At 39.9% G+C, this 26,015-nt stretch overlaps 1 long non-coding RNA gene across 1 annotated transcript; it reads right to left on the minus strand.

Moving 5' to 3' along the window:
- Positions 1–13,829: 13,829 nt before the first annotated feature.
- Positions 13,830–19,831, minus strand: LOC137142483 (uncharacterized). Its single transcript, XR_010916942.1, has 4 exons — positions 19,706–19,831; positions 15,351–15,448; positions 14,721–14,866; positions 13,830–13,937 (listed from the first exon to the last, which is right to left on the minus strand). It is a non-coding gene; the product is annotated as an uncharacterized lncRNA (long non-coding RNA).
- Between the last annotated feature and the right edge of the window lie 6,184 nt (positions 19,832–26,015).

Genomic DNA, 26,015 nt, shown 5'->3' on the forward strand with positions numbered 1-26,015 from the left:
TTTGGGAGGCCTCACAGTCCATGCTTCTTCTATGGTGAGCTGGACTGGGTGCTGACCAGGGCTCCTGGTGCAGAGACTAAAGTGGTTCACAACCTCCTCCTCGACCCTGCTGGCTCCATTGTCCAATGGGATGCTGATGAACACCAGGACAAGGAAGCAGCAGGGACTAGGGAGGCAGCAGGGACTGTGGAGGATTCTCTGGAAGGCTCAGAGGTGAAAAAGCATGTGATTCTGCACCTCTACACGGAGGAGCTGAACCTAAGAGTGGCAAGTTACAGTGGATCCCTCCACGGACCCTCCGCCCCGCCCTGAGTATTTCCCCTTATCCTGGTGCTACATTCTTGATTTTCGGCTCAGCTCCTGCTTAAATGGTCCCCAAGCAAGACACGGCTATACATAAATTATGTATTGAGTTCCAGTGAACCACCACTATGCATTTGGCAGAACATATAAAATAGATACATTTTCATGAATAATTAATTGTGCCCTTATGTTTGTGCATATTTTGGCCAGCACACAGGCAGATATGGTCCTGAGGCCATAGGAACTGGGGAAGGAGAGGGTGGGTTTAGAAAGGGCCTGGGTGGAGATGGAACAGTGACAGAAAACTTAGGCCAGGTCTACACTACAGACCTGTATTGGTATAACTATGTTGCTCAGGGGTATGAAAAATCCACACCCCCGAACGACGACTTATATCGACCTAACTCTCTGTGTAGACAGCGCTATGTCTGGGAGAGCTTCTCCTGCCGCTATAGCTACTTCTTATCAGGGAAGTGGATTAACTGCTACGCCAATGGGAGAAGCTATCCCATTGGTGTTGGAGTTTCTTCACTTAAGCCCTATAGCAGTGCGGCGTTTTAAGTGTTCCTCCTATTATTGCTGTTGGGCTAAAGTTAGTAATAGCTGTCTTTTGTCCTTTGGAGGAGCCAAAATTACAAATGGGAGTCCCATGGTGTGTGGCTGGGTGTGGAGAGGATTAAGTCCTAGAAGGTGAAAGAAACAGCTGTTTGCTTGAGAAAAAGTTGGTCATAGAAGTCCTTTCTCCCTTGGAAGATTGCAAAATTTTTACCATCCCTGGTCCTAGTGTCTGGTTTCTCCATGCAACAAGCCATGCCTATGAGCTGGGAGAAATGGGAATTGACAGAAAGATGCAGTCTGGATGGTGTTCATGGATCAGTCCCGTTATGTTTTGTTGTTTACATTTCATGGTGTAACTGTCTGGTGCCATCATACCCCAAATACTTTCCCGTAGGCCCCATAGCCACAACTCAGCACCAGATGTTAAGAAATATCCGAAGTCCCCAGGAGAGATAGGGAAAGTGCAGTTAGTCACGGACAGCACATGACACCTGTCATTGGAGAGGCAGGTTGGAGGGGGCCATTGGCCCTCCCCCCATGGCCCCACCCCCTCTCTACAGGCCTTACCCACGCTCCGCCCCATGAGCGGCAGGTGGAGAAGGGGGTGAAGAGGCACAAGCGATGGGCAGGGGAGTGGTTCAAGTGGTAGCGGGGCCCACCTGGACCCCCCACACCGGCTCTACGCCACCAGGCAGGGAGCGCAGGCGCCCTTTGCTTTCTGGGGGTGTATCCTATGCCCCTCCCACTCTGGGCCCCACACTGCATTCCCTGCAGTGCTGGAGGGTTGTAACTGAGGCTCCAGGCCCATCCCAGGCTGGGTCTGCCATGTGCAGAAGCAGCCGCCAGGGCAGGACCAATACCTCCCATGGCAACATGTGAACGCTGGTGGGCGGAGCATGGGCGGGGCAGAGAGGTGGAGGACCTACTAGCAGCAGCTAGTTAGGGAGGCTTAGCCTATTATACTGGTGCTGCCTATGCAGTTAATGTTAGGTGCTTACAGAAAGCACTTCTACTTTGAAACACAGCAGAACACACAACACAGAGGGTGGATAGACACATCTTCATGACTTGGTTCACATTCAGAAAAATGAAACACAGTTCAAGTAACAATACAAACATCTGACATTACCCAATGATTAAAGGCCTCTCCTCCTCCTTCCCTCTCTTTCCTCCCCCACAAACCTTGAGCAGTTTCAGTTAGTGCTCCGTAACAGTCACTAAGTGCACTGCTGACAAAGAACAGTTAAAAAGGAGAATGGGTACACCCCCCCATAAAAGCAAATGCTGATAAGGTCCTTCAGAGAGACTGAGTGCTCCCAATAACAGAAGTTTGTGAACAGTGGAGACAGAAGCATTGTCTAATGAGTGCATTACTTCTCTGCTACCACCCTTCACAGCACAAACCCAACCCTAAGGTGTTAACGCAGTGGCAGTGGCCTGGTATAATTGTTTGTAACATTTGAATTGTCATAGAAGAAAAAGTTAATGACCTTCGGCTCCAGGGGAACAAGAATTTTCAAAAGCTATGTAGCCCCGCAAATGTGAGAGCTTGTCCCTCTCATGAACAGAAGGTGATTCAATAAAAGATATCACACACCTTGTCTCCAATATCCTGGGACCAACTGGGCTACAACAAGCCTGCATACAATGTTCCCTCATGTGCTTTTCCAGCAGCTGCTCAAGATATGGAGGTGTCCCTTGGCACAGGCAAATGTCATACTCTGCCTCCCTGCTGTGCCAAGATGTGTGTGCATATGGCATCCCTGATTTTCCCTTGTCCACGGGGAACCAGGACCGGTGTGCACCTGGTCTGGATCCGGCTGCATATGCAGAGTTTGTAAGCCAGACTTGTCCTGTGCCCACTTGGAATGGAAGCAATCCCTTTCACCCTCAGAAACATTATGGAGTGTGCAGCACATAATGATTATATAAACAGTGTTGGCCACACTGGCATCCAGATGGGTGCATAAGCTGTGCCAATGAGATTTCAATCTACCAAATGTGCACTCTCCCACCATTCTGCAGTGACTGAGTTTGTAACTGAATTCCCTTTTTTCCAGGGTCATTGATGTTGGGCTTTGGTTTCGTGTGCCCAGTTAGGAGCAGATATTCAGGACCCCTCAAAATAACAGTTGACACATACACACCATAGAGAACCACATAATTTCTGGGGAATAAAGTCCTTTCTTCCCCCTTCAAGTACAATTCCAATCTCCTCAGCACCCTGGAGTCATGAACCTTTACCCATATTGGTATTCATGAATCTACCTTTGTGGTCCACTAAGACTTGCAGAACAAGAGACTTGTAACCTTTTCAGTTCACATACTCACTCAACCCTTTTGGTGGACAAAGTATTAGCATGTGGGTGCCATTCATGGCCCCTGCACAGTTCAGAAACCCCATCCACTGCAATTCAGCTATTACTTCTGGAACTTTTCTTATGACTACCACCCCTGGGTGGATCACAGTGTTAATTGCCTCCTAGAGCTGCACAATTGCAATCCTGACAGTGGACTTTCCAACCCCAAAGTGGGTTTGCCATGGGCTAATAGTTGTCTGTTGTTGCCAGATTGCTTTTATATACACCTTGTACATGGTAGGTTGCAGGGATGCTACTAGCACGTCAGGCTTCTGTATTAGATATGGACTTCCTACAGAGCTTCCTTCTCAGAGAGATATACCAGAAATGTGTCTTCCGTGAGACCTTTGAATGTTCTGCCAGTTATGGCTGAGATTATTTTAAATAAGGTATGTTACACATAGCACCACCTAGTGGCTAAACATCATAACACAGATTAGCATTCCATTACAATAGCCACCAGCTTCAAGATCAGTATGGCTTACCTGACTTGAGTGTTCTGGCACTGGAAGTTTAGTGCAAGCTCCTCACACAGCTCCACGGGGATCTTTTTCCTCATTTGGAAGTTCTGAAGCCCCTGCTGGTCAACCTAAGTTTCCAAAAGCATGTGATCCCACCACACTGTGCCGGTTCCATTGTACCAGAAGAGATGGTCCACATGTGCGCATACCATGACAAAATTTACATTCACTATCTCTTTACCATGGGCACTCAATGAATTTCCATTCACCTTCAAGGCTGCCATCTTCAACATATCAGAAAGTTCTGTCCAAATTCCATTCAGCATTTCTCTGGTTGCCTGCTTCACCACATTTGTCCTGCAATAAGGAGCAAGAGTAGAACAAGATTCTCATCCAGTTGCTCCATGACTTCTACGCAGTTTTCCAGGAGGGAGACCTGAGTAGAAATTGTCATGAGAAAATGTGTGACGATGGGGGATCATACCAAAAACACACAATAAAGTAGTTCCTAGAGCATCTCTCTGTGATGCACAGAATCCTTGCGTATTGCCTCTGAAATGGTAGCACTAATGTCACATAACAGCAGCGTGGACTTGGGTATATGCATGTACACAGCATTATACCTGTGTTTAGGTAGGGATGTAGGATGTAGGGAAGGCGGTGGATGTGATATACCTTGACTTTAGCAAAGCTTTTGATACGGTCTCTCACAGTATTCTTATCGGCAAGCTAAAGAAGTATGGGTTGGATGAATGGACTATAAAATGGATAGAGAACTGGCTAGGGCATACGGCTCAACGAGTAGTGATCAATGGCTCCGTGTCTAGCTGGCAACCGGTCACAAGCGGAATTCCCCAGGGGTCGGTCCTGGGGCCGGTTTTGTTCAACATCTTTATTAATGATCTGGAGGATGGGGTAGATTGCACCCTCAGCAAGTTTGCGGACGACACTAAGCTGGGGGAGTGGTAGATACCCTGCAAGGTAGGGATAGGATACAGAAGGACCTAAACAAACTGGAGGATTGGGCCAAAAGAAATCTAATGAGGTTCAACAAAGATAAGTGCAGAGTCCTCCACTTAGGAAGGAAGAATCCCATGCACAGCTATAGACTGGGGACCGACAAACTGGGCAGCAGCTCTGCAGAAAGGGACCTGGGGGTAATGGTGGATAAAAAGCTGGATATGAGTCAGCAGTGTGCCCTGGTTGTCAAGAAGGCTAATGGCATATTGGGCTGCATTAGGAGGGGCATTGCCAGCAGGTCACAGGAAGTGATTATTCCCCTTTATTCGGCATTGGTGAGGCCGCATTTAGAATATTGTGTCCAGTTTTGGGCCCCCCACTACAAAAAGGATGTGGACAAGTTGGAGAGAGTGCAGCGGAGAGCAACAAAAATGATTAGGGGTCTGGAGCACAGGACTTATGAGGAGAGGCTGAGGGAACTGGGCTTGTTTAGTCTGCAAAAGAGGAGAGTGAGGGGGGATTTGATAGCGGCCTTTAACTACCTGAAAGGGGGTTCCAGGGAGGATGGGGTTAGGCTGTTCTCGGTGGTGGCAGATGACAGAACAAGGAGCAATGGTCTCAAGTTGCAGGGCGGGAGGTCTAGGTTGGACATTAGGAAAAAGTTTTTTACTAGGAGGGTGGTGAAGCACTGGAATAGGTTACCTAGGGAGGTGGTGGAATCTCCATCCTTAGAGGTTTTTAAGCTGAGGCTTGACAAAGCCCTGGTTGGGATGATATAGCTGAGGTTAGTCCTGCTTTGAGCAGGGGGTTGGACTAGATGACCTCCTGAGGTCCCTTCCAACTCTAATATTCTATGATTCTATGATTTAGCAGAGCATATGTGAATGTTCATCATGGGTATAGAAAACATGCACAGGCATGTACACAGTCAAGTAACTGAGTATGTGAGCCACTGCAGACATACCCCTAGATGAGTTTGTAAAGCCAGATCCCTTCCATTCATGTCATACGTAGCTGATGCTTAACTCCTTTTAATATAAAAGCGGTGGAGGGACAAGTTCCTTAATTTTAACTAGGAGGGCCCATCATTTTATAGGGAACCGAAATGCTCCTGAGGTAAGGCGAAGAACTGGGTTCTTTCCTGTATACCATTAGCTCTTATAAATTTGTACAATGATTGACGCTATAGGTGTGCAGAATAATTTCCCTTTGAGGCTATATTAGTCTTAATCTTCTCTCATATGGAAGCTCCTCAATATAAATTGCATCCCAGGATGCTAATAATTATTGCCATCTTTCCCTGAACTGTTAAGTGTGTTCATTCATGCTCAGGTGGTCACGTTTTTATTATGAGATGTATTCTGCAATTTGCAATATTAAACTGCCTTCTTTGCATCCACGAATAGATATAGGAGCTCATTAATCTTCTTTTGCTGTTCTTTCTTGTTCAAATTACACTATAAAAAACTGAAATATGTTTATGTTCATTATTCCAATAGGAGGAGTTTTTATTTTGTGTTGTAAGTAAACAGTGGAAGACTCTTTAAAAGTTTTGAATACATAAAATGTAAGCTTTTATAATCCTGAAGAGACACATCTCACTGTGATAATCTAATATTTAATTTACTTGCTGAGATGTAAAACAGATAAAACTTTAAATATAGAGTTTTGCATCAAAGGATTGCAGCTGGCTTTAAATTCCTTATTTGGGTTCAACATAGATTTAAAAACCATTTTATTAATTTCTCTTTTTTGGTTAGTAACACAAACCATCTGCTGTACCCGCTAGACAGACTTTTTGCATACCAAGGAATAGTTATTAAGATACACAGTAAACAATAAGGCATACAATTGCATTTGCAAAAGTGCTTCCCTTTTTGTGCCTGCATTGAACATTCTAAAGAACTGGGCAATTAAACCATTCTCATTATTTGACCTGGAACCACTCTAGATATAAATTCTAGGGAAAATGGGACTGAGTCAAGGGATTCAGTGCCTCTTATCTGTTTTCCAGTTCATCCCATTCCCAATATTGGTTTCTAATGACCTCATCCAAATAAAAGCAAGTCACACTGTAAATAAAGCACTTGGTGCTAAACCTGCCACTGCGTGCACGAGGACTCTTCAGAGAGGAATCCAGGCTGAGGGAACCCGATCCTATGACAAGTGGGGGCTTGTCTAGGATTTCCCACTCCAGTGTCAGAGAAGGCTGGAGAGGGGAGCTGACGAGAAAGAGTAGCAGACTGGGAAGCACGGAGGAATTCATGCACTGGGTAGGGGAACAACAAGAGTTACAGAAAATTCTCCAAAAGTTTCAGCAGACCCAACAAGAGAGACTGTCTTTGTTAACCTCGCGAGCAGAACAACTGAGCCTACAGCAATTTATTACAGGCCAGGTGCAGACACAGCAACAGCTCATGGAGAAACTGATGAGTGCCCTGGCAGTGGGTGGTAACCCTGCAATGGGCACGGGACTGTGCAAAATGGGCCTGACAGATGACCCAAGTGCCTTTTTATTAACATTTAAGACAGCAGCATCAAAAGCAGGCTGGGAGAAGAGGGTGTAGGCCCTCTGTTTGGCTTCGTACCTCTTGGGAGAAGCACAAATGGCATATATGGTGCTGAGTGATGCATAAGAAGCTGACTACAATATAGTAAAAGCAGCCATTCTAGACTGAATGGGGCAATCTGCCAAATGGTACAGGTAGACATTTCAGTTGGCAAAAAGGTCAGAGGGAACGCGTTCTAGGGCCTTTACTCAAAAATTAAAGTTATTGGGCCACTAGGTAGCTGAGACCAGATGACTGAGGAATGGAGGAGGTCATGGACTCCATTATTTTAAAGCAACTATTACAGTGTCCCTAAGGTCACTAGAGTTTGATGTGGAGACACCTACCCACCGATTTAGAAGCTGTCAAAAAACTCACTGAGATGTTTGCAGAAGCGGGCTTCTCTAATAAATAAATCCATCCATTTAGAGGACATGAGCCAGGGAGAAAAGGTGGAGAGTCATTGACAATAAAGACACCAGAAAAGAAGAGAGGACAGGAAGGACACTCACAAATTGTCGGGGTTCAGAACATTTGAAAAAAGACTACCTCATATGGACTGCAATTTTGCTGAGTTCTGTGCGTGGACAGAAACCTTGGGGACAATGAAGACAGACACCCACCACCTAGAACAAAGTGTGTCAGACAAAGGAGGCATAAGGGGAAGCAAAATATTGAGGATCACAGGGACCTGACCAAGCAGACGTGGATGTTGAAAGTAACTCTGTGCACTTTAGAACCATCCACACATAAAGTAAATAGACGAGGTAATAGTTCAAGTACTAAGTCAGTAACTAATTAGCTGGGTGATTCCTCTTGCTGGCTGGAAACAGCTAAAAAAGATACAGGAAGATACAGTAGAGTGGGGTATGCTGGAAGGAAGAGCCAGAAAAACCCAGGATCTCAGGGAGGTGAGACCTCTCAGCCTGTGCCTAGGGAGAACGTAAGAACCTTGAGTTGTGGGGAACTTATTCTGTTATATTCAGACTGCAAATAAAGCACTTGGTGTTGAACTTGCCACTGGTGTGCATGAGGACTGTTCAGAGAGGAATCCAGGATGAGAAAACACTGTCCTGTGACAGAGGGTAATGCAATTAATGCCAGTCAACATGGGTTTATGAAAAATAGGTCTTGTCAAACTAATTTTTTTTTGATGAGTCTACAAGTTTGGTTGACAAAGGTAATGGTGTTGATATTATGTACTTGAACTTTTGTAAGGCATTTGAATTGGTAGTGTACAACATTTTGATTAAAAAATCTCAGATGATATAAAATTAACATGGCACACATGAAATGAATTAAAAATTGGCTAACTGATAGTAATGTAATTGAAAATGGGGAATTGCCATTGTTCAGGTGTTTCTAGTGGGGTCCCACAGGGATTAGTTTTTGACGATTTAACATTTTTATCAGTGAGCTGGAAAAAAACATAAAATCATCACTGATGGAAGTTTGCAGATGACATAAAAATTGGAAGAGTGGTAAATAATGATGAGGATAGGTCAGAGCAATAATACAGAGCAATCCGGATTATTTGTTAAACTGGGCACAAGAAAATAATGTGTTTCAATATGGCTAAACTTAGAAACAAAAAAAGTAGGCCATATTACAGGATGGGGGACTCTATCCTAAGAAGAAGTGATTCTGAAAAACATTTGGGGTCAGATAGTCAGCTGAACTCCCACTGCAACACAGTGGCCAAAAAGGGTAATGAGACCCCTGGATACATAAAGAAGGGAACATCAAGAAGGAGCTGAGAGGTTATTTTACCTTACTATTTGATACTGGTGTAAGTATGCTGGTCATTCCAGTTCTGATATTCAAGAAGGGTGTTAATAAATTAGAGAGGTTTAGAGAAAGAACCATAAGACTGATTAAAGAATTAGAAAATACATTTTAAATTAAATAGATTGAGCTCTTAAAGAGAAACAAAGAGAAAGTTAAGGTGTGACTTGATTACAGTCTGTGCCTACCTATACGAGGAACACATTTAATAACGGGCTCATTAATCCAGCAGAGAAAAGTACAAAATGATCCAATGGCTGGAAATTGGAGCAAGACAAATTCAGACAGGAAATAAAGTGTAAATGTTTTAAGAGTGAGAGTAATTAACCATTGGAACAATGTACCAAGCAGAGTGGTAGATTCTTTATCTCTGATAATTTTTAAATCAAGATTGGATTTTTTTTTAATAAAAGATATGTGCTAGGAATTATTTTGGGGAAGTTCTATGTCCTGCATTATACAGGATGTCAGACTTCAAGATCACAATGGTCCCTTCTGGCCTTGGAATCTGTGACTCTCGCCACAATACAGAACAGTTAGCCATTACTTTATGCAAGGAAGTGATAGATACTTAGAATTTTGCTGTAATTTCTTACAGAGGTCCTTGAAGGACACGCCTGACTGCGAGTGATTTAGAGACTTTTTTCCAGTTTTAGTGACTTTGTGTTGGAATTCTGTCAGCAAAATGTATCTTCAAAGCCATTTTATCCAGAGCATTTATTACTCAACCAGGTTCACAGAGTGAATAATATTCTCCTGTTGTAACACTATTTTTCTTCCATTGAACTTTCTTCATATCATTTGGAAAAGAGGTACTGAAACTCCTGTTAGAAAATGACCAGAAAATAAAGGTGATCTTTTGCATCCAAGTGCTGAACTGAATGAAACGAGCCCTTTCACTAAAGGTGGTGAAAGGATTGTGCTCTCAGTCACACTGGTATAATATATGCAGGGTAATTCTGACTATATTTGATTTACTCTGTATTTACACCAGTGTAACTGAAAGCAGAATTTGGTCCTGTGACTTTTAAATGCCAGAGATCAAGAATGATTGAAAATCTGCAACTGAGGCTTGATTATTAGAAAATATATATTGAATTTCTCTGTAACTGCTCCAGCTACTTAATCCTAGCAATAACCATTGTACAGAAATGCCTACAGAGGTCAAATTCAATAAAATCTGCTGTGTCACAAAGCACTGACTAATTTAACTCTTCTCAAGCTGCTTGTTGCCATTTTCCATGAATTAAACATACCATAGATACAGCTATTTTTTATCTCAGTTTATTATGTCAGCATAAAGTACACAGACGAGTTTGAACTAGTCTGTGTAAACCAGAAATTGTTTTTATGATAGCATAGATCTTCATATCACTTATCTAGCCTGCATTATGCATGCTGTGTCACCATACAGCATACATTACCAGCTAAAGGGCTTTGGTACTGTTTAATCCCCAATAAAATTATTTACCAATGCCTTCTGTCCTGTTAATCCAAGCTATTCACATTCAACTCAGATTCCTCTAAAAGCAGCAGCCTGACTGTCTAAAGGTTTTAAGTTTATGTGCAATAAAATTATATTATGTTTCCTTCCAACTGGAAAGTTGTGCTGTCTAGGGGATTACAGTGGTATTGCACCAACCATCACACAAACACTGGCGAGGGTGGGGGGAGTGGGAAGGAGACAGGAGATTTTGTCAGTTTAAAGATGCTTTTTGTATGAAATAAAAAGAAATAACAAAACAAAACCCAACACCACTCTCCCCTCATGCCCCCGCCTTTGTCTTTCACAAGATCTAATCCTCTCTTGGGTTTTGTTTTTTTTTCTAAGGGCTTCATGGGCCACTGTATGAAACATGCTGTGAAACTGATCACATTGCAAGAGGACACTTTAAAAAAAATTAAAATTCAGAGAAAACTTGATAACCTTCATTGTCAAATGGAAGGCAAAAATGTGGCATATGCTCTTAAGTGAGATTTATTTTTTGTCAACCTGGACTATGTTGTCCACTGATTGCCAAGAGTAAAGATCCACATGGTGGATAATAGTCTTCTCAATGTGCCCCCCCCACTCCAGAATTTAAAATAAAGAGGACTGCAGATTAAAAGAATATTGCCCATACAGGAAATCTATAGATATCCCATGAAAAACTCCTCTTATTTAGCAAACAATAAATGTTTTGAGAATAAAGTAAATAGGATTATACTATTACCCACCATCTCCACCTTAGGAGAACAGTCTCTCTTATGGCAGATAGCCTCAGGCTGTTATGGATCCACTTTAGTAAGCGATATAACACAACTATGTATTAATATTATTGGAGAAAAAAATTGCATCATATTCTCCTTCCTCATATATCATCTTAAAGCAGAAGGTACATGACTGTAAAAAAAAAAAAAAAAAAAAAAAGGCAGAATGAGCCCCTATTATACAAACATCTAGCAACATTATATGTACAAGAAAAAATTGCCAAAAAATAATGAAAACTTTGCTGTCTTCTTGAAATTAATCAGTTTGCTTAATTTTCACTGCGGCTTGTTTTGTTTTCCTTCTTCTGTTTGCTGGTTTAAACCAGGAAGGCCAGTTATGATCTCTAATGGGATCTGTCCTAATGCTAATTCTTTTCAAAGACAACTGTGATCTTTAAACTAATTTGTTTTCTATTACCTATTTTATTGGTTTAAGATCAATTAATTCTCAATTCTCAATTGAATGAAGTAATGTCTTTTGGAGTTGAAAATCCACCCACAAGGAGAACAGGGAACTAATTTTTAACTGACAGCTTTGTAAGTGATTTTTGTCCCAGATCATTCACATTACTGTATTTGTGAGCAAGGAGTTTGTTCTCAGTATGGTCCCCCATGTTAAATTCCACTGCATGAAAACAATGTGTTAAGTGCAAAGGAAGATAACATGCAGTCTAACTACATCTATCTTGAGAACAACCTCCAATAAACAGCTGTTTGTCTTAAGCAACCATTCCAAAGTATCCCTATATTGTTTATAGAACATTCTTTTTAGCTATTAAAAAGAGCAGTGTTTCTGCTAGGAGGCCATTTTTTGATGGCCTTATGTGTGGATTCTTAAAGACAAAAATCACAGCATATTTTTTCCAACATATGTAGTGCTCATTAATCTGAAGAAGTAATTATCCCTGACAAGAAGTAAGCTCAGTATAGGGTGATGCCACAAAAGCTTCCTCCTTTTGACTTCCTACATCCAACCACTAGAGACTAAAGAAAAAAAAAGGCATTAAACTCAAGTTGTTCATCTGGGATCAAAATATATATTTGAACCCAACTATCAAAAGGTGAAATGTTAGACCATATATATTTTTAAAACAATAATATGCTCCTGCTAGCATTTTTACCATGGTTTTCTGGATTAACCAATATTATTTTAATATCACAGACTCATGCAGAATGCATGGTCTCTGTTCCATCTCTCTGTTGTTATCATCCAAAGTTTAAGGAGGGAACTAGAGTATAAGGCAGAAAATGTGTTTTTGTGAGAAATTTTCAAAAACACAAATGGGAATTAGTTGCCCAGCTCCCTCTCCCCCTCCCCCTTTATTTTGAAACGGTAAATTTTGAGTTAAGGCTGTAGTTGACCTGCTATTCTTAAAACCTTCCTGTTTTGCATTTCAAAATAGGTTGGCTTTAACTAAGCCTGCAAGGATCAATCTCTTGATAATTTTCTTCACACACACAACCAATACAATTAAGTATGTAGCACTTAAGATGAGCACTTGAAATTAAGCCTCCAGGCCCAGATTTCCAGTTTTCTTTACAAGAAACAGAAACAACCAAGAAAGTGATACATATAAATAATCTGTAACACTGCAGGGATAAATAGCTCTTTTCTCTTATACTGAGTCAGTATCTTGTCTACAAATTATTGCCCCATTGCCTGGTAATTCATCTTCACCGAGCTCAATTCTGCACTGCAGGAATATCAGACACCCCAGTGAAGTGAATCATGAAAGCACTTTTTCATATCACAGCCAGTTTTCCCATAAGCCATAGCTCCGCAAATAAAACAATGGAATGGATGCATTCTGGTATATTTCTTAAGAGATCTATATTATTTGCCCCTCCAAATCTAATGTAAATTAGCAAATGCACCCAGCTCACAAAAGGCTGCAAAATAGCTCCTCCCATATGGTCTGAACCTTACTACTTAGGAAAGGTTGAAGTCTTAGCAGAGCACTATTCCTAATGCTAACCAATTAGGGCAGCAGGGATTGAAGGTTCATTTGGAACTCTGACTTAAATAAATAGTGTAGTGTACCACTAGACTCAAGTAGGGTATCCTCTTTCCCCAGTTTCCAGTAGAGAGATGTGCAACATCACGAAAACCATGATATCCCATTAACTGCCCTAGTTGATAGGCTAATGACAGAATGGCCATGGAGATGAACGTATTCTCTCACTATTCAGGAAATTCCTCCAATTTATGTCTATAGCACAGTGTTAGGGAAACTACATCTGGTTATTCATTCTATACCAGATTTTTAGTCTGTAGAGATTTCATCAACACTAACCTCAATAAATATAGGTTTTTTAAAAAATCTTGTGATGCATTTTCTTTATTCAGAACCATGTAAACATGTAAGTATAGAACCATATAATCCCTCAGGTTTGAAAAGTCAGACCTGCTCTGTTTAGTCTTATGTAATTTTTTCTTACCTAGACTCTTCATATGGTGACAAAGAGCTGGTCTTAATATAATTTGTTAGGAAAACCTTTTTCTGAGTTCCAGGTTGTACGTAAAATAAAAGAAGATGATGCATAAATGTGATCAATATACTTTGCCATTTACACTAGAGCAGCAGATGGAAAAGACTAAAAATGGCTTTATTACATGACAAGAACGTGATCTTGGATGTCCACTGACTGATGAGAATATGTGCAGAAAAGGATGGTAGTGGATGCTAGTGTTTCCAAACCTCCCAGCTGAACTGAAGAAAAAACAATTATTTGAGAATACAATGATCAAGAAATTTGTAGCAACAAACTTTTCATAGACTGAATACACATTACACAGTTTAAGCTGTACAAAGATTTAAGATACAACTAACCCCTATTGTTTCAAAAAGAGACATTCAAATACCTAATTAATTTTCCATTTGCTTTATAGCTCTAGCAGATGTTGTATTTTCACAGATTAGCTCATTGCTGAGATGGTTGCTTAAAAAAAAGGTCTTTATTAAATTCCGAAATGAAGCATTTTCCAGAACTTACACAGAATGAAATATGGGTATGTGAACCATTGACTGAGTGATTGCCGTATTGCATTTACCATGGATTTCACTCTGGGGATGGTAAATCTTTAACGTATGATCTCCTACTACAATGTATTTATAATCTAACAATTAAAAGAGTGAAGAATGCCCTGTTGGCCATAGTAAAGGTAAAGACACACACAAGAAACTCCCCTGGAGTGGGTTGGAACTGAAACATTGATTTGGCAGCCAAGACAGCATCTATGGGTGCTCTGCTGTGGAAACTGCTGCAGTCTGAGACTTCCATTGCAGCTATTACACCTAAATGGGAAAATATTGATTTGGCCAACTTGCAAATCAAGATCCTACTGTAGCTAAATTGAGCCCAGACAGAGATTCAATGCAATTTAAAGGAGTTCCCTTAAAGATATACAACCCCATGGAGAATCAATCTGGATAGTCAAACCCAGTGATCAATCAGTTTAGATTATACAGCAATGTAAAATTAATTCTACTTACATGTGTCATGATTTACCCACTAAAGGGCATCAGGATGATAAAAATACACTGGCAAGAATCCAGCAGATTGGCTGGTGGGCACGAGGAAATCAGGATGTTAGGCCATATGTAGAACGTTACCTGGTATGAACAAGTAAATTTTGAACCTGACAAGAGAAAAGCAAAATTAAGACACTAACAAATCGAAGGTCCATAGATTTGACTCCAGTTTATTATATTGCCAAAACATTGACAAAAACAGCCAGAGGAAATATACACGCGTTGGTCATTCTGGATGTTTTCTCCAAATGAGTAAAAACAATCTGTATAATAAACAACAAGGCAGTTGCTTCTGCTAAGGTTCTGTTTAAGCAGATCTTTACCAGTAAAATAATGCATAACATCAGAATACTGCTGGGAATATAGCAGAAATATCAGATTGCTTATCATCCACAGTCATCAGAACTGGTAGGAATAAGTAATAGAACTTTAAAGATTATGCTTACTACATATCTTAAAGAAAATGAAAAGACTGTAACATTAAATTGTACTTAATACTGATGGCTCTTCAAGTTACTCCGAATAGAATAACAGGGATAGCTTCCCGTGAAATCAAGACAGGATGTAAAATGGTGTTACCTGAACACTTACATTGTGTTGTGCCAGGCTTGGTACAATACACTGTTGTAATTGATCAGTGGTTGCTACTAAACCTTTTAGTGGTTGCTAAAAGAACACCTGAAGTTAATCTGTGAACAGACAAAAACATGGGTGTTAAAGAGATGCTCAATGTTTTGATGCCACAACAAAGGTGCAAAAGTGGCAAATAGGAGATCAGATAATGATAAAAATCTATAATGAAAAAGTAAACCAAGGAAAGGGTGTATCAGTTAATTAGTCAAAATAATGATGAAGCTGGAAATCTCACTACAGCTCTGGGCAATGTAAAATGCAATGAATACACATACATATATTTATAAAACATACAAAAACTCCTTAAAAATATCCAGATAGGGAAAATGCCTAGCCTCATTACCGATAAGTATTTGCTGAACTGGAATAGGAATGAAACAAGTAGTCACCAAGGTGAATACCTTCTGAAATATATCTGGGTAACAATGTCACCTCTTGATTACAGTTACTATACAGAAGACTTGCACATTTATTTTTCACTGTCTCTGCCAATAATTAAATAAAGAGAATCTGTATAAGACAAATGTACATAGCTAGACATCCTTAAATACTCCATTTTCAAGGAACCTGTACAGGTACCTCAGATACTGGTAAAACTGGATGGTGACTGGCATCCATTCTGGACTGCTGCATAAAATCTCAATCCCAGTGAATCTTCTGATGTGATGCTCTAGGGGCTATGCAACCTATCTGTGTTACAAATCGTAAGAATGAGACAGAAACCCAAAAAAGAACTAATCTCAACTGTCTAGTATGGCTGAGTACCTGGCATAGACATCAAATATGTGCCACATATGTGGGAAATGGAGAATATTGTGTGGTTATATAACATTTAAAATACAGTCATGAAGAGAAAGTTGGCCCAGTCAATCAGTTCAATTAATGTTTTTATTCTTAAATTTGTAGTGATAAAAAGTCAACCAAGCTTTGGTATCAGGACTATGCAATTATTCCCTAACTTTACAATACCTATTGCTAGATATTGTTGGGGCACTATTAAAAGGAAATAAATATCAAGGTTTTAAAACTGAGACATCTCTCTAAATGTATTCACAGGAAATTTTCTAATGACGTTTTGTTATAATGATTCACAAATAAAACTGGACTTTGAAAGAAAGAAAGAAAGATGTTGACATTAAAGAATCATCATGTTTTCCATAAATCTTTTTAAGGGATTAAGGGTAGCACAGAATAACATATACTGACTTGTAACACTGAAACATAAAATAAAGAATTGTTAAAGGTAAGATTAAAAACGCTGTTAGCTATATTTTAATTATTTGTAATTATGTATATTGAACGAGGATATATAAAGCAAAATTTAGGCCAAGTCCTTGCTGGGATAAGTGTGGTTTTCCCAGTTCTTCTTTTACATAAAGTTTCTAATCTGCTTAAAATGTCATTGCTGATGGAAGAAAGAAAACATGTTTTGTTGGAAGATGTCAGTGAAAGATATACAAACTTGATGATAAATACCTCTCACTTTCCTTTTTTTCTGGGAAAAACCAGGGTAGGGTGACACAAAAACAATATGACCCAGAAACTGCAAAACCAGCAAGAAAAATACAGAAGTTGGGTAATTGAAGCTTGCACATGCACTTGCACATGCACAATCCAAAATATTGATGCGCTAAAAGTCAATTGAATAAAGATTAAGTAATCTGTAATGTAGAAATGTATGAGACCTAAGTGAGCATGGTCTCAAATTGGAGAAACACCAGACCAGAAACTGAAGATTGGGACTGAAGGAAAAAAGCAAGAGATCAGGGAAGGCAATGACTTACCATGGAAGGTAAAAGAACTTCCTGGTGACCCAGAATGTGGTAATTTGGGGCATTTGACAATTCAGTCTTGTCTGTTATTTGTCAGGCATAAATGTATGTCCAGATGCTACATATGACAATAATTCTGTCTGAAATTGTATAAATAAAGGCAAAAAGGGACTAAGACTTAATTGGCTGAACTTGTTAGTCAGTCTCCTAACTTGTATCCTGAACAGTGATCTCTGTAATATATCATATTTCACTGTTGCTATTTCAAAGTAATAAAGCAAAAGCAGAATTGACACCTATATTAAGACAGCCTTTACATTATACATTTTTCCAAACCATTTTTTAATCCCTCCACAGTTTTCAGATGGACTTTGAACTTTGGCAGCGGTATAGGCCATGGAATGAAAGGTGTCTTTTTGTTATTGACCAAGGGCTCATACCTCCCTGTGATGTAACACAAGCTAGGCACAGAACCCAGATCTCATCCACTTAACTACATAGATTTTGCAGATTCTTTTGAAAGTCAATGCTCTTGGCTATGCCGTCAGTAAAATGGGGCTACATATGCATATGTAAAACCACGGTTTCAATGTGTTATACATTCATATTCATACCTTCAAAGATGATACATGCACCTAAACAGGATAATCATACTTTGTAAATCATAACTTTTCATTGACACCTTACATGACATAATTTGTACAAGACTGGTTACAATTGTATAACAATGGTAATATTAATTATATAAATAGTCATATTCAATCATACAGAATCACATCCCCACCACATACACTGCAAAATTGATGCAGGAAAGGGTGTCCCAGACACTGCTGAATGCATCCTAGGTAATTCCCATTCTTGGTCTTGTATCACTACAACTTCTAACCCATATTAGATATATCAGTTTATAACAGAAATGGTTCATCAAAATCATGTCTGACTAAAACAGTTCTTTTCTTTGTATGGTTCATTATGGAAGTAACAATGCTACTGAGTCCTTTCACAAGCCCATGCTAATATTTGGTTAGATCGATAGTGGATTGGACCTGCTCTTGCAGCATAATCCCTGCATGTTTCATGTGAATTTGCTAGGAGCTAATGAACCTAGGTAATTTATCCATACAGCTTTGGCAAACATTTGTAACCCATTTAATATCAACTCAATGTAGATACTAATGCTCTTCATAATGTAAGTATCTTGGAATTTAGCTATGAGAGCAATGCAGAGGTATGCCTCGGTTTCCCTTTTGATACAGCAGATCAGGTTGACAATGGCTTTTCTGTTGTGAAAAGTTCTAAGATTGTTTATAGGCACAAGCTGTAAAAATCAATATCAAAAAGCATTTTAATATGAAGTGTGTTCTCAAGTAATGAAACAGCATAACTACAAGGGTTTCTAGCACAGAGTGTGTTCTCATGTACCACTCATGTACAAGGGTTTTTTCAAAAGATCATACATATTGTACATTTTTACAGGACCTACCATTAGCATTAACATTGGCATCAATATTATCAAATCTATTCCAAGTGGATGTTTACAAGTATCTTTGTCATACTATGCCGTCTTCAGATAATTTGTCTCTGAGGACAGTTTGTTCAATACCCTTTTTGAATTCTTGCATACATTTAGCTTCTAGCATCAACTTTACCTTAGTGTTTCCCTTAGCGTAGGCTTTTAGTTTAATCACATCCTCAGGGGTTTAGTATTTTAGGGTTAACCTGTGGGTTTCATCTGCAGGATCAAGTCCTTTCCCTCTTCCCTTTCCTGGAGGATTGCAATATGAGCTTTCTTGTTTAACAGAAACTATTGCTGGCCATGTGTGTCATTGTTGTTAGTACCTATGGGAAAATCTCTCCCCTCACCTTCCATCATCCAGATAATTTGCATGGACACAGAATCTACATTGCTTGCGTGTTTCCAAATTCTCAGCTGTTACCAGTTTCAAAAATGGGCTCTGTCTTTAACAAGATACCATCAATTTTCACTAGCATGTCAGAACCAGTGTTCTGATGCCTTCCTCTACCAACTTCTGCTTCCACATGGAATCAGATGTGCTTGAGTCCACTAGGATGCTACAAGACATATTCAAAGTGTCTAGAGGTGAGAGTTTTCCTGCCACTCCCCTCATTCTCAAGGGATCAACTGCACAATTGTTCCGCTCTGCAGATTCAGCTACCCAACCTCCCCTCTGAACCTGAGACACAAACTGTTCACTACAAGAATCATCATAGGGACATTCATGTTCCAACAACACTGTCTCCCTAAAAGGCTAGTTAGGAAAAGCCAATTGGTTATAGGGCTGTTCAAATGCCCCAAAAATTTCCTCATCAACTGAAACCTCCTCTAAACTATCCACACTGGAGCTTTCCAAAGCAAGGTCAGTGAATCCATACTCAACTGAAAAGCTCTTGCAGTTAGGAACTGAAACAATTTTCTCAACAAATAAACTGTTGCTTTCTATAGACTACATTCTTTCTCAGCTACTTCAATCAAATCACTTCCACACCCCTCAGGTGCAGGAAACTGCTTGAAAAACCTACCATGAGGCTGCTTTTTTCTTTCAGGAGTTTTTCTAAACAGCAATCTGTCTTTCACAGAAATTCTGCCTTTATTCTCTTCAGCTGGGGATTGCTCTAATGAAATATTTTCCTGAGCAGTAGCAGACTCTTTCAGGATTTCAGATAAATCTAGAACCATCTCTGGGACAACAGACAAACACTCAACTAGCACAAGCTCAGAGGCACCTTCTGTCTGTTCACACGTTTCCTCTGTGTCTCTCTCAACAGACAAAAAACTGGAGATAATCTCTCCTTTATTCCAGCACACAAGGCTATTTACAGACAAATGCTTGGAGAGTGGGATAGCTTCCTCAATAGGCAAGTCATCACCCTTAACAGACACAGGCTGAGGAACATTTTTTTTCTTTGTCACAATTCTCCACACTGGTAGTAGATAAGGCATAATGAATAGATTCATACTTCTCCTGTGACTGGGTTATGATACTAACTAGACTGAATATAGTTTTACTATCATTTCCAATCAAACTATCTGAAGGAATCAAGTCCCTAATACCAACTACCATAACACCATCAAATCCCTTAGTGATGGAAAAAACAAAATGCCATTTTGCTTCTCTTTATATTCCCCAAAGTACATTGTCTATCTCAAGAGTCACAATGCCCCCCTGGGGTTCAGACTGAGGGTCTCCTCTGGTGCACTGAGACTATGCTATTTCCTCATCCTCCTGATAACTGGTGTTTACCTCATATGCAAATGAAGTGCCATTGTCTCTGACATCCCCATGCTTAATTTAGATTAGAGACACAGGTAAACAAGCAGATCAACATTCCTTTGTCTAGGACAAACTTATTTATTAACTCTGACCTCCAAACATATTTTAGGAATATATTTCCTGAATACGTACATAATTTTTATACACCATCTGTGCATACATCACACAATGATACTAATGATCAGTGTGTCACCAGCTTTGATTTAATATGACACACAACACTTTTTGCAGATAAATATTTACAACAGTAGTGTGTCAGGTTTTATAGCAATTATAGAACAGTGGACCCTCTGCCAGTTGGCATTGAGGAGCTCTTGGGGGGTCACATCTACTTAGCTTTTCAACTACGATAATTAACTCTTTAACTCAAGTGGTAGAAGTCTCTTTCACAGCAGTGAAGATCAAAGATTCAAATCTTACTGATGCATGATGGACTATGTGATCATGTAATTAAAAACTATATGATAATTTGTACACACAAAGGGCAGAATTAAGGTTGCCTAAGAAACCTTAATTATAGCATTTCTTAACTTTCTATTACTTTACTTTGCAACCTTAATAACTAACTGTTAATAGTGTGTGTGTGTATATATTCAAATTGCAAACACACGTGTACATACATACACCCCTGCTTCCTACCACTCATGCTAGCCAAATCTATGACTTTTCACATAAGTGAAAGAGAGTATTTAAACCTCAATGTGGATGAGGAGGAGAGCAAATTATTTTCATTATACATCAGACATTAGTAGATCTATTTCAATGGTCAGTGTGTACAAACAGGCTTCCATGGGAATTCACTAAAATGCTTAGACAGAGCTTCAGAAATGAAAGTCACCACTGGAAACATCCCTGTCCTTTTAGGACATTTTTCAGTCAAGGCGAAAATCTATTTGTATATTTTCAGAAGTTTAGTTTATACAGTATAAATGCCATTGAAAGTCTCCAGATGACATACAATGACATCCAATTCAATCATGGATCCAGTTCACTCATATAGAATTTACTGTGGACTTTACATGTAGGACAGACAATTTTTCAGCATTTTTAATCTCTCCCAGATTAGACTGTGAATCTATTCTTATTGGGCAATCAGTTGTGAAAGAATTAACCTACCTGAATGTGAAGGGAAAGGAAGAAAGAAAAATGACAGCTTGAAAAAGAAACTTACTCTTCATATAGATTCCCTTTATTTACTGATGATCTTGAACCATTCAGAGAAGGAAGAAGAGAAAGAGCAGAAATTAGGCTACCAGAGATGATTGCGGGCAAACTGGAGGCAGGGACTAAGAAAAAATGGCAGATTTACCATATCATCGATTGGCTTCACAACAAAAGGAAAAGGACAGGGAAATGCCTAAGAGGCATTATTGGGTAAAGTCTGCCATGCAACCCCAATTAAATGAATGGGGATTCTACAGATGACACTGAAGGCAGATTTTGGTTTTGTGCAGTCTTCATCTGTTAGCAGGTATGTTGAAGTGTAGGTGATAGTGAGAAGGATTTTGAAAAGACTGAGTATGTTTAATGTAAACAAAGTAGCAAATGCAGCAAGTGGTCTCTGGAAACTCATCAGGTGGCCTGTGTCATGCCATAATTATATGCATAATAAGTGGAGGATAAAATTCTTTGGTTAGGTTCAGAAGGAAACAACTGGAAAAGCAAAATTTAAAACAAAGCAAAACAAATTAAAACAAACATAGAAACAAAAATCTTCAAATACTGAATTTAGCATTTGTGAAAGTTGCCAGATTGATTGTCCTGGAGATTTATCTATTAGGTATTTTTATGGTTCCATCATTGTAGTATCTGAGCACCTCACAGACATTAATATATTTTTCATCATAACACACCGGTTAGGAACAGAAATGCTATTATCCAAATTTTTCCAGTGATAAACTGAGGCTCAGAGAGACTAAGACTCATCCAGGTCATACATGCTACTTTCAGGATTTTTCATGGAGGATAGATCCATCAATGGCTATTAGCCAAGATAATCAGGGATGCAACCCATGCTCTGGGTGTCCTTAAACGTCCAGCTGCCAAAAGTTGGGATTAAATGACAGGGTGTGATGGACTTTGCTCATGGGGAGCATTGCCTTGTGGTCAGGATTTAGGCCCTTCAGACTGTGGAGGGAGGGTTGGTATTGAATCCTGGGCCCTCTAACTCCATTGGGCTCTGCCTCTGAGGGCCAGAAGTGCCTTAAGGCTGCCCTCCCTGGGTCACTTTCTACAGTCCCTAAATGGTCCAAAGTTCACTGTCTATGGTGAGGGGATGTGCAGGGGGTCAGCTCACCACTTGGCACCATCTTGTGGCCAGGAGTAGCAGAATCTCAGAGCAGCAGCTGACTCCACCTGTGGCTTGGCCGTCAGCCAGGTCAGTTCCCAGTCTCTCCCCTGTGGAAGTAGTCTATAAACAAAACAAGAGGAATTAACACAAACTGAGTCCATATGAGACAGAGAGTGGGAAATGCCTCCCTCTCAGGAAGGGACCTTTGGGCAGGTGTTAGAGATATTCTGCCTTCCCTCAGGACTTTCCTTAGTTGCAGATCTCTCTTCCCTGGTCTGCCTCCAAGTCAGCTTCCTTTTAAATCCGCCTCCAGTCTGTGCATCTCTTGCATGTGTGGCAGTTTGGAGCTGGCTGACCCCAGAGCAGCTCCTTAACCCTTTGTGCCCCATTGTGGGATTTATATATCCCATCACATCCCTCCCCAAGGGAGGAATCACTCAACATTGATGCTTCAGAGAGAATGAAGAGAACAGGGTAGGCACTGACCACTGTCAGAAGACAAGATACTGGGCTAAATAGACCATTGGTCTGGCCCAGTATGACCATTCTTATGTTCTGAAAGGAAGTGGATAAAGTTGCAAAGATGGTAGATGTTCACATTCTTCACATGAGGGTGGATTGATAGGGAAGGGGCCCTTTGCACTTTTACACCGATCAAACAAAACATCCCTGAGCAAGGCTCTGGAAACAACCCTTCTCATCTAAAGCCCTTTGGAAGGAGGAGCAGTTTCTATACTTCACACTGCTAGGCAGTTTTTCCACCTCTGAGCCAGCTTTGCCAGTTGCCTGACACCAAGGTGACTTTTTCCAAATGGATTTTACTATATGCCTTAGAGATTACACTTTATTAGAGAGCAAAATTACCCAATGCAAAACTGCCACTTATAGGAACCTTATTGCTTACTTATATAAATAACTGGAAAAGCATTATTTCCCCTGCAGATATGACAGTTTCCTAGTAATACCAAGCCTGGAGATGTATCAAATAACCAGGAACAATACAACCAGAGTCAGTAGGATTTAGCTCCCCCACTCCCCCCTTCGGTGACTGGGCCAGTAAGTAGAAAATGCAGTTTAATGTAGAGAAGTGTAAAATTATAAGCCTCGGGAGCAACAAAGTAAAATTGAAAGCACATATAAATGAAACAGCCATAGTGCACTGCATATGGATCAGAAAAGGGATTTAGGGGGTTTTGTAGAGAAATCATTGAAGCCCTGGTGTATGATTGCAGAGGGAAGCACCAGAAGAGACAAAGAATACCATTCAGGAGTGAATATATTACACAGCATTGGTCTGATTTCATCCAGAGTACATCATTCATTGCCAATCATCTAAGAAGCAAGTGATGCTAATGGTTAGAGTAGGGCTACTGGCTTCCAGTCTCAGCTGTTGCTAACCCCCTTTGAACCTCAGTTTCCCCACGCATAAATAAGTGTATAACAATAGCTTCCTTCCTCCCTCTTCTGTCAGAAAAAGTATCTGTGCTTTTTGATTCTTTTACATCTAAATATATACTGGACATAAATAAATTAACCCCAAAATAGATATGTTACAATTTCAAGGGTCTAACCTTCATATAAAGTCAGTAACTACAGACTGAAAACAAATGTGGTCTTTAATTCACCTTGTTGGGTCTAGCTATTTCAACATAGAGGTAGCATAAGCAAGACCTTTGGTTGTTTTGAGGTCTCTTCTCTTTCTATTTACACTGTCATTTCCAAGGCAACGTACTTGAGATCCATGGGGCGCATGAAATCATTAGCAGATACTGGTAAAATTAGAGGTGACATTCAGGTTTTGGTTCAGTAAGTGTATCACAACTTGAACCCAGATATAAACTCTGTTGCAACTCATGACATTTGCATTGTAATTGTCATAACTTCTTTTCATAATTTAAAGACTTAAAAAGTGAATCCCCAAAATGTTAGCATTAGATATGGCAGGCTAGAACACACCTGGTTCAGTTTCAGCCCAAATAGTTTGCTCAGATCTTAAAATATCATGGAACAATCTCAGATCCAGATGGCAAGAGATTAATGTTCCTTAATTCTCTCTTTTACACTTTAAAAGGTATATAAATGATTTAACATCTGTATTGTATCTGAGCTTCATTTTCATTACTGATGATGACCTCATCCTTCAATTTGCCTACCTTTCTTGATTATTAATAAAACCAAACTCATGAATAGTCACATCTGGATTATTATATCTCAAGATCAATGGCAAAGGGAGGGTGGAGGTCAGACACCAGCATTACAAATCATAAGTTATAGTACGTGAAATGGTTTCTGTATTGCGGAAGTCCATATATTCCAGATGTCAAACAAATACACCTTTACTAGCACCTACTGGAGCTGAATTCTGCTAAGAATTTGAATTTGGATGTTAATGCAAAGTAAAAAAAAAAAAGTGATATTGGTTTCAATGTTGTGAGTGGGGAGAATATGTTAATTTTAACCAGCTTGACATATATTACTTGGAAATAAAAATTCAAATTGACTGTGACAACTGAGATAGGAACGCAAAGGGTCAGAGGCTATGGAGGAACATATGCCATTAGCTGTCCTAATGGGTCCTAATGGACATTTTTAAGAGGATCTAACCTGTAGTGCACAGGCTGCTGTTTACCCTTCCAGTGCACAAACTGCTCCACTTTCTGCCTGCCCTTGAGCCTCAATCTCAAACGGACGTACATGATCAGCATTACTTGCTATCTAAACTGGGAGGTAGGAGAGACATTGGGGGAAAAAAGAAAAAGAGGCAGCAAAACTGGACAAAATGTATAAAAGTTGCTTGTTCTTGTTTATTCCTCCCCCTCAAAAAAATCATCCACAAGGTTATGAAATCAGCATTTATCATCATTAGCATTAGAAGCAGGAAATAATAAGAATCCGTTTAAAACAGCAAAGAAATTTCTGTCTGATATTTTCCTGTGACTATCACTCTAGGAAAATGCTCACTAAACAACTGTGTATTTACACTGCGTCATGCAGCAAGGCCCTGATGCTGACTGAGGGCTCTTAGTGCTACTGTAATATAAATGTGAAATGAAAATAAATAGACTAGTGAGAGTCTAATGTTGCCCTCTATGTTACCCATCTCCTTATGAGTGAGGGAGAAGAGATAGGCTTTGTAGCATGTCCAGAAAGCTAACAAAGTCAAGCTGTTGCAGATCAGCAAAGGAAGCCCCAGCACAAGCATTAATAGAGTGTTAAATAATTGTCTGGTGGTGGGGGGTGAGTAAATCCACATCTATGCCATGTGAAA

Source organism: Emydura macquarii, unplaced genomic scaffold (assembly GCF_026122565.2).
Source record: "Emydura macquarii macquarii isolate MOO-44397 ecotype Brisbane River unplaced genomic scaffold, CSIRO-AGI_Emac_v2 contig_374, whole genome shotgun sequence".
NCBI classification, from domain to species: Eukaryota; Metazoa; Chordata; order Testudines; family Chelidae; genus Emydura; species Emydura macquarii.